Source organism: Furipterus horrens, unplaced genomic scaffold (genome assembly GCF_987537825.1).
Source record: "Furipterus horrens unplaced genomic scaffold, mFurHor1.1.pri manual_scaffold_1, whole genome shotgun sequence".
Lineage (NCBI taxonomy): Eukaryota > Metazoa > Chordata > Mammalia > Chiroptera > Furipteridae > Furipterus > Furipterus horrens.
The window spans coordinates 1,981,336-1,992,380 of record NW_028327171.1 but is presented as its reverse complement, the minus strand read 5'-3'; the positions used below and the strand labels follow the sequence as shown (position 1 = coordinate 1,992,380).

The window sequence follows — 11,045 nt, the reverse complement described above, 5'->3', positions numbered from 1 at the left end:
GTCCGCCTGCTCTGCAAGCACAGACAGGCCGTGCCCTGCAGGTCCTGTGCCCCACGCAGGGACCCCGTGGTTCCCTCGATGCCACCTCCCGCAGGAGGCCAGCCGAGTGTGAAAGGTGGTCTTTGCTGAAACATGCTGTTTAAACTGGCTGCAGTTTGGATCCGTTGACCCGTTGTGACATAATGGAGTTTGCTTTTTAAAGTGCTACTTTCTGCTAAGAAGGGCGAGATCCTTTGGGAAGTTTCAGGGAGCCAAGAGCGGCTGAAGTTCACGCTGTCGCTGTGAGAAGGGGCAGCTACATCTCAGGTCACCTTCTCATCCCATTCCAATGCCCCCGCGCCTGGGGCCCAAGACAGGGGGCGCGCAGCCAGCCTCCCTGTGGGCGAGGCGACAGAAAGCGGGCAGGGGAAGGGGGTCTGCCCTTCGGTGTTCTTGGATGGGCCGGGCTCCTCGCAGACAGGCGGTCCCCTCTCACTGGGGACCCTGTTGACAGAATCTGAGCCGCACTTAGAAACAGTTCAGGGTAAACCGAGGTTCCTGCTGGGGAGACTGGGAAGGACAGGAATTGTGCTCATTTGCAGAGGGAACCAAGTTCATCGGGTTGTTATGAACCGACACAGGATTGTGGTCATTCTCAGTGCTGTCCCGAAGCTACGCAGTGACAGCCGCTGTCCTTGTCCCCTGGGGCAGGACGCGGCAGGAGTATGGCCCTCTCTGTTCCCATTAAAACACTGACGATCACAAAATGCAGTGAGCATGGTGTTTAAGTATTACAAGGGAGTTCTATTTTATTTTAAATCAATGTCAATTGGGCCTGATTTTAATAAAGTTTACTCTGATGATTACTTCTAGGTCCAGATTTGCCTGATGACTTTTTTAATATGGAAAAAAGGTTAGAAGAAAAGAGAGAAAGAAATCAGGTGGCATGTGAGTATTTTTTTCAGTTTTTTTTTGTTTTTTTTTTTTAGGTAATAAAAGTCTGACTGGCCTATTGGTGACAGAGCCCCGAACTCAGGGACCCTGACAGACGTAGGGGTTTCCATTGCTTCTGTGAGCACCAGACACAACTCTGTGGTGCGCATCAGAGCTCTATAATAATACAGGTGAATGCCTCCCACCGCACGTCTGGAAAGGAACCTTCCTTAAGGGAAATGTCACATAACCACTGTGAAAAGCGTTAGAAAAGGAGAAGGGCCTCCTTTTGTTTTAGAGCTGATTGGAGAGCCTTCCAGCCACTCCCCAGCTGAAAAGCACGTTGGTGGCATTTCAGGCAGAGAAGTGGGGTGTGCTCCCCAAGCGGTCGACGTAACTGTGCATTAAGATGTGTCTATCGGCGAAGGCCACTTGGTGTCTGGGCCCGGGTTTGGGGCGCAGCACGAGGATTCTCTGAGTCCCCCTGCAGTCGGGAGCTGGAGCCAAGTGTCCCAAAGGGTCACGCTGGCACAACGAAAAGACACAATTTGCTCGGAAGGCTGTGGCTAATTTATAACACAATGTCCAATGTCATGGTTGGTTCTGTTGCAAAAATTTGGCAGTTTAACCCGGAGTCTCAGGCAGCCTGAAAAGACGCGGGCGGCGCTGGCTGAGCGCCCCTCCCCCGCTGGGGGTTCCAAGTGGCTCCAACAAGCCCTTTCATCGCGGCGCGGGGCCAAGTGTGCTCAAAGGAATGAGCGGAGACAAAGGTGGCTCTGAAGTCACTTCCCCGCACTGGGCCCAGCCGTCCGGTCTCACTCTTTCCCCATTGACCGGGCAGAATGCGGCAGGAAGCGCGGGGGAGAAAGAGAACAAATGGGCCGATGTGTCGGGGACAGAACGCAGAGGGGCCGGGCGCGGAGCTGCTAAGCCCTCATTCTTGGCTTTCAGAAAGGGGGCAATGATGAATTATCACAGCCCGAGAGGTAATAAAATATGGGTCACTGCAGCGCCGAGGCCAAGGCCTCAGACACCTGCAGAGACAGAAGGTTCTGGAAGTCCGTGGGGCCCTGCCGGCGCCCTGGGCAGACACCCGCCCTCACCTGTTGTTTCCCGTTGGCCCGGAGTCCTTCCCCGAGCGTCGGCGCCAGCCGCTGGATCTGTATCCCGATCAGACCACCAACGCAAGAGAAAGGCCGCGTGCAGACTTCCCAGGGTGCACGTAAGGGGACCGGATGGAGCCAGGCCCCCAAGGCGCCCTGACCTGGAAACGCCAACCCTTGTTAAACATGCCAGGCCCCCCCCGCGACACCCCAAGGCGCTCTGGCTCACAGACTGAGCCTGTCACCGCCTTACAGAGCAGGCCCCTCCCTCATCCTGGGTCGGGGCTGGACCAGCCTGCAGCCCTTGCTGTGCTCTTCTGGGCCTCGGTTTCCTCACCTGTGAAGCGGGACTAACGGTGCTTACCTCGCAGGGTTGCCGTCAAGGTTACAAGGCCCCTGGGGACAGCTTCGCTCAAGGACAGCAGTCCCCGGTGTGGCCTGAGAGCACGGCCGCGCGCCAGGCGTCGGGGAACACTTCCCGCAGGCGTTTCACTGAGACCAAGGCAGTGTCCCTGCGCCGAGGGCCCTGCGCACGCTCTCTCTGCACCCCGGACGTGGGGTGTGCCAGCCCGTTGGCCCCCGTGCTCACTGCTGGCCACGGAGGCCCCACCCATGAGGCTCGGTTTGGGTCATTTTCCTGGACACACTGAACCGAAGCCCAGAAACAATCTGCTGAAAAAACTGGCTAATGGGACCTCACTGTCCCCCTAGGCGCCAGCTGAGAGGCCTGCAGGGCAGACGCCGAGAGGCCAGGCGACCCGGGTGGTGTGAGCCACGACCAGAGCCGACACTGGTCAGTTTCCTGCACCCGAGAAACGGTGGAAATAGAAGCTGCCTCTCAGGAGTGTGGTGAGGACGAAGCGCGGTAAGGTCCGAGCTCAGGGAGGACGAGGAGCGGGGCGGACGGGGCACGGGGCGGACAGGGCGCAGGGAGGATGGGGATGGGAGGGATGGGGAGGACGGGGAGCAGGGAGGACAGACCACTGATGCCGTGAGGCACTGAGAACAGAGGGCGGCAGGCACTGGTTCGCTCTCACCATCCATGTGACTCTGTAATGGTTGACTGTGTCCCCAAGTTCACACTGAAGGCCTCACTCTCAGGACTTCAGGATGTAACCTTATGTGGAAACAGGGTCCTTGCAGGTGTTGTTAGTTAGGATGAGATCGTCCGGGTGGGCCCTAATCCACTGTGACCGGTGTCCTTACATAAAGGGCAGAATTTCAACACAGACGCACGTGGGCAGATGTGCCATGAAGATGAAGGCAGATCGGGGTGATGGGTCTGCAAGCCAGGCCGCCGCTGAGATCACCAGCAAACTCCAGAAACTGGGAGAGAGACCTGGGGCAGGTGCGCCCTCTCGGCTTCCGGGGGGACCGGCACCTTGATCCTGGATGTCCAACCTCCAGACCGCACGACGACATAGCTCTGTCTGCGCTCCCAGCGGGTGCTGTGACAGCGGCGGGCGGCGGCTGTGCCGGCTGTGCTAAGTGCCCCATGATGTGGGGGGCGGGGGGGGGCTGGTAGAGGGCAGGCTCCATAAACTCCGCCGTGGCCTGCAAGCCTGTGAACACGGGCGCGTTCCTTGACCTCCCTCTGCCTTGGTGATGTCATTGTAAAATCCCTACTTCGCAGGCACTTTTGAGAAGCGAGGACTAGCGGGGTGCCCGGCTCACAGTGCTCATGGCCAAGTTCCCTGGGCGGCTTGTTAAATGCGGATTCTGGCTCAGCAGGTTGGGGTGCAGGGAGCAGGGAGCTGCGAGTCTGTATTTCTTATCGGCTCCCAGAGGGGGTGGACGCCCAGCCGAGGTCCACGCCCGGGCAGCACATGTCAGAGGCCACCACGACCTCCTGCTGCCCCATCTAGGCTAATGGAATGGACTCAGAACAGTGTGTTCAAAATAAGCCCTCTCCCCTCATCCCTGGTGCTGGGTACGGGACCCCTCCGAGGAGTCTCCCTCCCATTTAAAGAAGCCGCAGAGCCGGCTTTGGAGGGAAGGGTGAGGAGCGGCCCCGGGCGGCCTCCCTGCGGTGAGTGGACACAGACGTGCATGGGCCTGAGGCCTGGGATGCGTTCTGCCCGGGCAGGAGTGGGTGCAGGGGAGACGTGGAGGGTGTGTAACTGCCAGGGGGCCAAGCCTGTCCTGTCCGTCCGCCCTCGGCCCAGAGCCTCGCCCGGCTCTTCTCCACGCTGAGCTCTCAGCGCTGACAGCGTGGCCCCAGACGCCCTCCCAGAGCCCCCTGCTACAGGCAGCCCTCCCTGCTTCATCCTTCGTGGCGCTAACCAGCCGCTAGCACGGCCTCATCGCTTACTTGTCAGCTGATTTATCCGAGGCTGTTTCCTCCCACACCAAAGCGCAGCTCCCTGGCAGTGGGGTCCCCACCTTATGCGGCTCCTTAAACAGGCTGGGCCCCCACCAGGCGCTCAATGACTGTGAGAACGAGCAACTTCAGGGCCCGCGTGTAGACGCACTGAACAAGGGCATCAGATGCCCTCCACGTGCAGAGCCCTGGGCCGGGGCCGCGAGACGCAAGGGGCTCCCTGCCGTCCAGTAATTCATCATCCGCCTGGTATCCAAGGTGCACACAGGTGGGCACCTGCCTCGCAGTATCAGGTAACGACGGGGCACGGAGGCGGTGGGGGGGGGGGGAGAGGACGTCAGCTGCCGTGACAGCGCCAGACACCGGGGGGCGTGGCAAAGTGCAGAGTCCAGGCCAGGAGCCTGCGTGGAGCCCGCGCGGCCTCGCTGGCATCAGTCACCCCAGGGAGGCTCACGCTGCTGGCCTGAGGACAGCGGCTTTGCAGACAGCGAAGCTTTGCTTTAAAGGTGTTATTTACTTATTTTTAGAGAAAAGGGAAGGGAGGGAGAGAAACATCAATGTGTGAGGGAAACACCAATTGCCCTGAACCGGGGACCTGGCCCGCACCCCAGGCTCATGCCTGACCGGGAATCAAGCAGCGCCCTTTTGGTTTGCAGGCTGACGCCCGACCCACGGAGCCACACTGGCCAGGGCCGAAGCTTTGCTTTAGATGTTTGGAAGGGGGGCAGGTAGTTATGTGGTGCCCGGCCTCTTGGAAGAGTGTTTGGCGAGCAGAGGGCGGGTGGGCCAGGGATTGCGAAGAAGGGAGAAGAACTGGGGGCTGGAAGGGGCAGGGGAGCCATGAGGGCTGGAATGGGGAACCTTCCAGACCAACAGAAGAGGAGGGAGGAGGAGGGACGGAAGCCCCAGCCCCTGACCCACACCCTCCCTGCAATCTATTTAAAGCAGTTCCTAGAAGGGTTGAGACATGGGTGCCCTGCCTCCTGCCCTGTCATTGGCTCCGAGCCTGTTCTGAGAAATGTCCCCGCCTGAGGTTGCCCAACAGGGCTCTCTGCAAGCGCTGGCACCAGGCCCAGGGTGCAGGCAGGCGCTCTGCCCTGGGGCCGCACGGCCACTCCTAACCTGCACGGGGGCACGCTCCTTGCTGACGAAGACCCTCACGCTCATTGTTTGCAAACTATCCTTTGTTTTCTTCTTCTAGCCTGATGGTGTCCCTATGAGGTTGGGGGGCCACTACCCATGTTGCAGATGAGGAAACTGAGGCCCCGAGACAGTCAGGGCCAGCCCTGCATCCCTTTAAGGCCAGACTAGCTCAGACAGGGAGGATGTCCTGTTTCTTCCACCCTGTGCCTCAGTGCTCACACACGTGAACACGCATGCAGGAGCCTCCCCAACATGTTTGTGGAACGGCGACCTCTTGCTCCCCAGATCTCTTCCCAGGATGCAGCCCCTTCTAGCCTACTGGCTGCAGGAATGCCAGGACACCCTAGAATCTGCTGGGGGTGGGCTTGGCGTTCATTAGCTCCCCCCCGCCCCAGAGGGCGGGAGAGGGGTGCAGCTGGGGCCACTGTCTCTGCTTCCCACAGCGCCTGGGGACTGAGGTCGGGCCGATTTCATGCTCCTCTGTCCCTCTTGTGACCTTTGTCTCCCTGGCACATGGCAGCTGCCTGTCTCCAAGCCGGGAGACAGGAAGTATTGATAGCTATTATATTGCCAATAACGCTCAAGTGTGGCAATGACACCCCATTAATCAAGCTGATTCTTCCTGCTTTCCACAGGAAGAGCCGGTCAGGTGGGCCCTTCTCACGCCAAGGCTTTTGGAGGCTCCCCAACACCTGAGAACTCAACTGAAGGCCCCTACAGGCTCCCCCAACCCCGCCCGGAGCTGCTGTGCCCTTGGGAGCTGGCGCGATGTGGGAAGTCAGGTCCAGCACCTGCTGCTTGGGGCCCAGGGCTCTGCCTGCCTCTCAGACTGCTCCTCCCTGTACCCCAGCCCTTGGTTGCTCCACTCCGACAGCACAGGCCCCCGGGGCCCTCCCGCGAGCCCAGCCTCACTCCTGCCTCAGCCCCTCCGCCCCCGCGGCTCCCTGTCCCCAGCTGGTGCAGCTGCCCGCAGAGCCTCCTGTGACGCCCCCGTCTGTCGGTTTCTTCTGCAAAGTCCTCTTATCCCGGCTGCCTTCCCTGCCCGCAGCCACGTGGGACCAGCACCCCACCCCTGGGTGCTCTGTTTTCTTCTCTACTTCAAATTATATTGTAAGTATTTTTGTTCTTGGAGCCTAGAACTGCGCCTGGGACATAAAAAGTCCCAGATAAGTACTTTGAATGAGTGAATGAATGAATGAATGAATGAATTCCAGCCACCATGTCCCTGCATCCCCTCCAGATGGGTTTCCCGTCTGTGCCACACTTGTTCTTACAGATGCTTGTGGAGGAGGGTGACAGCCTGCCGTGAGGGTGGCCACACCCCCTCTGTCCTCTGCCGGAGCTGGGCAAGGCCCGCTGGACATCACGGGGCAAGACAGTCTCCATTTCTCGTTTTGGACTTCCCCCCGGGTTCTTCTCAGGGTTAGGCAATTGCTTTCACGCTGCAGACCGCTCCCGCTCTCTCTAGCATCCTCGGCTGGACAGTGCCATCCACGTGCGTCTGTTGCCACTGCTCCTGGGTGGCTGAGGAAAAACTGCCACCCTCAGGGTCACTGGAAAGAATAAAATGGTGGTTTTCAGCCCCCGAGTTGGTTCTACCACAAGATTGCATTTGAAATACCCCCAACGCTTACTTATGCATCTCTTTTGCCTGCATTTCCTGGTTAGAAAAAATGTTTCCATTGGCCTGACCCGCCCTGACCCTGTAAAACCAGAAGCACTCTCTTCCCCTTTGGGCAGAGGAGTGGATTGGGCTCGGCGTCCCAGTGTTCGGTTCACCTGCGTGAAATAAAAACTGCAAAATGACAGTAGTGGTTACAAGGTACTTTTTCCCTCTCGTGTAATAAGCTGGGGACAGGCAACGCCAGGGCTGCTTCGATGAGTCCCTCTAGGTTTTCACTCTCTTAATGTTTGGCTTCCACCCTCAAGATCACCTCACAGACCAGTATGGCTGCTGGTGCTCCAGCCATTAGACTTGCATCCCAACTGTTGGGAAAGAGAATGGGAGAGGGTCAGCATCTGTTACACGGGCTTCCCAGAAGCCTCACCCGATGCCTCCACTTCGGTCTCAGTAACCTGAATTTATTAGTCACAGGTCTGTACCTAGCTGCAAGGGATGCTGGGGAGTGTCTCAGCCCATTGTAACTCTAAATAAAGCTGAGGTTCTGTTGCCAAAGAAGAAGCAAAGGTAACAATAGGTGCTGATGGAGCAGAAGGGAAAAAGAAGAGGGGCCTCCTGACTGTGGGGTCACACCCATGCCCCAGACAGCTGTAGGAAGAGCCGGAGCCTCAGGCCGGTAGGCCTCTGCTCTCCTGGCCCCGTCTGCAAAGCCCCTCTCCCTGGTCTGCTCGCTTGGCCTTCTCCTTTCTCAACCCCATTCCCAGTAGCTCTCTGACACCCCAGCTACACCCTGACCTTGCTCCTCTGGGGTCACGCTGCCTCTTTGTCTTGGGTGCCTATGAGCCTCTCAGCTGCACTCAGGAGGGAAAGAGGCCAGTCTGGCTGCAGCCCCTCCACTGCCTGGCTTGATTTTGATTGTGTGTGTGCATGTGTGTGCATGTGTGCATGTGTGTGCATGTGTGTGCGAGACTGTTGGGCTTCTTGATTTATATTCTGTTTTGCTGTCCTGCAGAAACTACAGAGTAAGGCCAAGGCCCTGGAAGGGTCCCCCCGAGGAGGGTTACCCCTCCCACTCTCATCCTTCTGGGGTGTTGCTTCTGAGACAGGACTGTGGGACCCAGAAGCAGCTTTGGACAGGAAGGGGAGGGTCTCTCTCTCTCTCTCCCTCGCTCTACCCCCATTAGACACTGAGGAATCTAAATGGCTGAAAGGGACTCGCTCCCGGAAGGAGAAAAATGGCTTCTGCCGCCAGGAGGTGTCCTCAGGACAGCCAGGAAGGGAGCCTGGGATTGAATGTGTCCCGTCAACAAAGATATATTGAAGTCCTACTGGCAAGGACCTCAGAACGGGACCTTGTTTGGATACAGGACCCGTACATATGTTAAAATGAGGTCATGAGGATGGTCCTTCATGCAAGACAATGTGTCCTAAAAGGGGGGGGGGGCTCAGAGGCTCACCCCCATGGAGGGAAGACCATGTGAAGACACAGGGAGAAACCCGGGGAGGCATCTGGGGAGAGGCTCCCCCTCACAGCCTCAGAAGGCGCCCGCTGTGCCCACACCTTGACCTTGGACTTCTGACCTTCAGGACTGTGAGGAAATGACTTTCGGTCGCTCCAGCGCCCGCTCTGCGGCGCTTGGTCATGGCAGCCTTCGCAGACTAATGCTCAGGGTAAGTGATCGTCCAGGGGAGAAGCACAGACCCATTTCCAGGGGGGGCTGGAGGCTGCCGCTGTGAGGGGGCGTCCAGGGGATGAGCAACGGGGACAGTCTTGTTCCTGCCCCCCACCCCACCCCCGTTTCCACTCTGTGTTTTTTGCAAAGAGGGGCCAAGACAGGGACTGAGGTGCTCCCCCACTTGGCAGTGCCGCACACGCCCAGAAGTTTGAAATTATACTTCAAAAATGGAAATGACAGAAATATAAGTTGCTTTTAAAACGCGCCAGGTCGAGCTCAGCTCTGACTTGCCTGGCTGGCATGGGGGGGCCCCCGTGTCCGGGGCTGAGTGCACATCAGGCCTGCAGGCTGCCGCTCCCCAATCATGGCGCTTTGTGCAGAAAATGGGGAGCATTCGGCAGCAGAGCCAGGGCCCCGCCTCCGAGGGGAGGGGTGGAGAGCTGACTCGGGCCCGGCAGGTGGCAGGTGGCAGCCCCCGACCAGGCCGGCCGATGAGAAGTTCATAGTCTGTTAATACACTGGAACCAATTGGTGGGCGCGGGCTGCCGCGTGCGTGGCCAGCCAGGGCGCGGCCCGTGGGAGAGCTCACACGTGTGCACCCTTATCTGTGCACGGCAGCAGCGAGTCAGCACCCGGCCGCTGTGGCGTTTGTCACGCTGAATGCACATATGTCCCTCACGCTGGCTCGGGGAATAGCTAATGAAGCCCCACAATGGCTGGTGCTGCCCGCGGCGGCCGCAAACAAGGCCCTGTCACTCTCCTCGGAGAACCACCACGTGGGAGCTCGCTTTCAATGTATGACCATGAATATATTTGAAATATATTAGAATCCACTTAGAGCCTCAGTCTCCCCCCTGGGGGAGGAAACAAATGCTGTTTTCATAACAATATTTTAAATCCCACCGGCGGGAGGGGACCTGGGGTGGGGGCGGGAGGGGGCTCTTGGGAACATTGGTTGGTTGACTACGGCGTTGAGTATAGTTTGCTCTCCTATTGTTCTGTGGCTGCGTATATTGTGTGGGAGCCGAAATCTCCAGGAGCTGTAAGGGGTGAATGTGTTTTTCTCACGCTAGCCTTCTCGTCCCGTGCTCTAGGTGCGCTGGGACTCGTTGGGAAGTTTTACTTTCCTTAAAGTTCGGTCACTGTAGCAGACCGAACGGAAGTCGTGCGCCCTGGTTAAGACTCGTGTGGGTACGTTCTTAAACGGACTGCAGTTTTTAACGGGGGAAACGTATCCTGGTTCAGGACGCCCAGGGCCGGCCGGGGAAACTGCAAACCACCTCACAGGGCGTCTCAGCGCCAAGAGCAGGACCGGCCAGCCATTGGCAGGGCCCAGGGCGAAGCAAAAGGGGGCCCCTCGTGTAGAAACCAAGATGGTGACAGCAAAGCATCACGCCAAGCGCAGGCACGTGCCTCTGCGCACGGAGCCCTGGGCCCCTGGCGGCGTGGGTCAGACACCAGGGAAACCGGCCCCGCTGGGACCGACTTCCGTCCTCAGCGGAGAGATGGGGGAGGGGAAGGAGGAAAGGAGAGATGATATTGAACCCTAACTTTGTACAGACCACGACCCCAGAGGAGGTGCTCAGCTGAGGAGGGTGCAGTGAAAAACGGTCTCCAGATTCCCTTTGTTCACCCCCCGCCATCCCTCCCCAGTGAATTTGTAGGCAGAGCAGGACGGCTGATGTTGGCAGCTGTGTTTTGAAGACATTTCTGTGCTTCTCTCTCTCAAGGATTAAGGCTGCCTTTTTTATTTTTATTTTTTTCCACTTGGGAGTCTATCAGTTCAGAGAGTTTGCTCCTTGTAAGAAGTCCGTGCGTGAGGAACCAGTCCCCTGAGTGCCGGGGAAAGAAGGAAAGGCGGGGGGGACCCCAGCCTCCTCCACAAAAGAAGGAAAAGCCTTGCTCAGTGTCTGCCCAGATGTTGAGACCTCTGGCTGCAGCTGGCTTCCACCTGGCTGAGCCGCAGGGGTGCCCTGGCTGGTGGCTTGTCACTCTCATTTGCTGTGTCCCTGTCACACACACAGAGACGAGGTGGCCTCCAGGGCCCCGGCTCCTCTGCCTCGGACCCCTGCCCACCCCTCACTCTTTGTGGAAAAAGATTCCTTTTCACCAGTGTCCACGGGGAAATGGGCTGGTTTTCCTCAGGCGAAGGGTATTGGAAGAGACATGTCAGTTTTTTTGAATTGTGGTAAAAAAAATAAAAATAAAAAGCACCCCTCACATAACATAAAATTTGCCCTCTTCGCCATTGCGTGAACTGCCTTCACAGG

General features: G+C 58.2%; 2 long non-coding RNA genes across 2 annotated transcripts; both read left to right on the top strand.

The window, feature by feature from the left end:
• Nucleotides 1-2,732: 2,732 nt before the first annotated feature.
• Nucleotides 2,733-6,930, top strand: LOC150020502 (uncharacterized). The gene is made up of 3 exons (XR_016513373.1): nt 2,733-2,880; nt 6,114-6,588; nt 6,755-6,930. It is a non-coding gene; the product is annotated as an uncharacterized LOC150020502 (long non-coding RNA).
• A 1,123-nt stretch (nt 6,931-8,053) lies between these two features.
• On the top strand, nt 8,054-10,632 carry LOC150020501 (uncharacterized). The gene is made up of 3 exons (XR_016513371.1): nt 8,054-8,770; nt 9,870-9,966; nt 10,506-10,632. It is a non-coding gene; the product is annotated as an uncharacterized LOC150020501 (long non-coding RNA).
• Nucleotides 10,633-11,045: the final 413 nt, after the last annotated feature.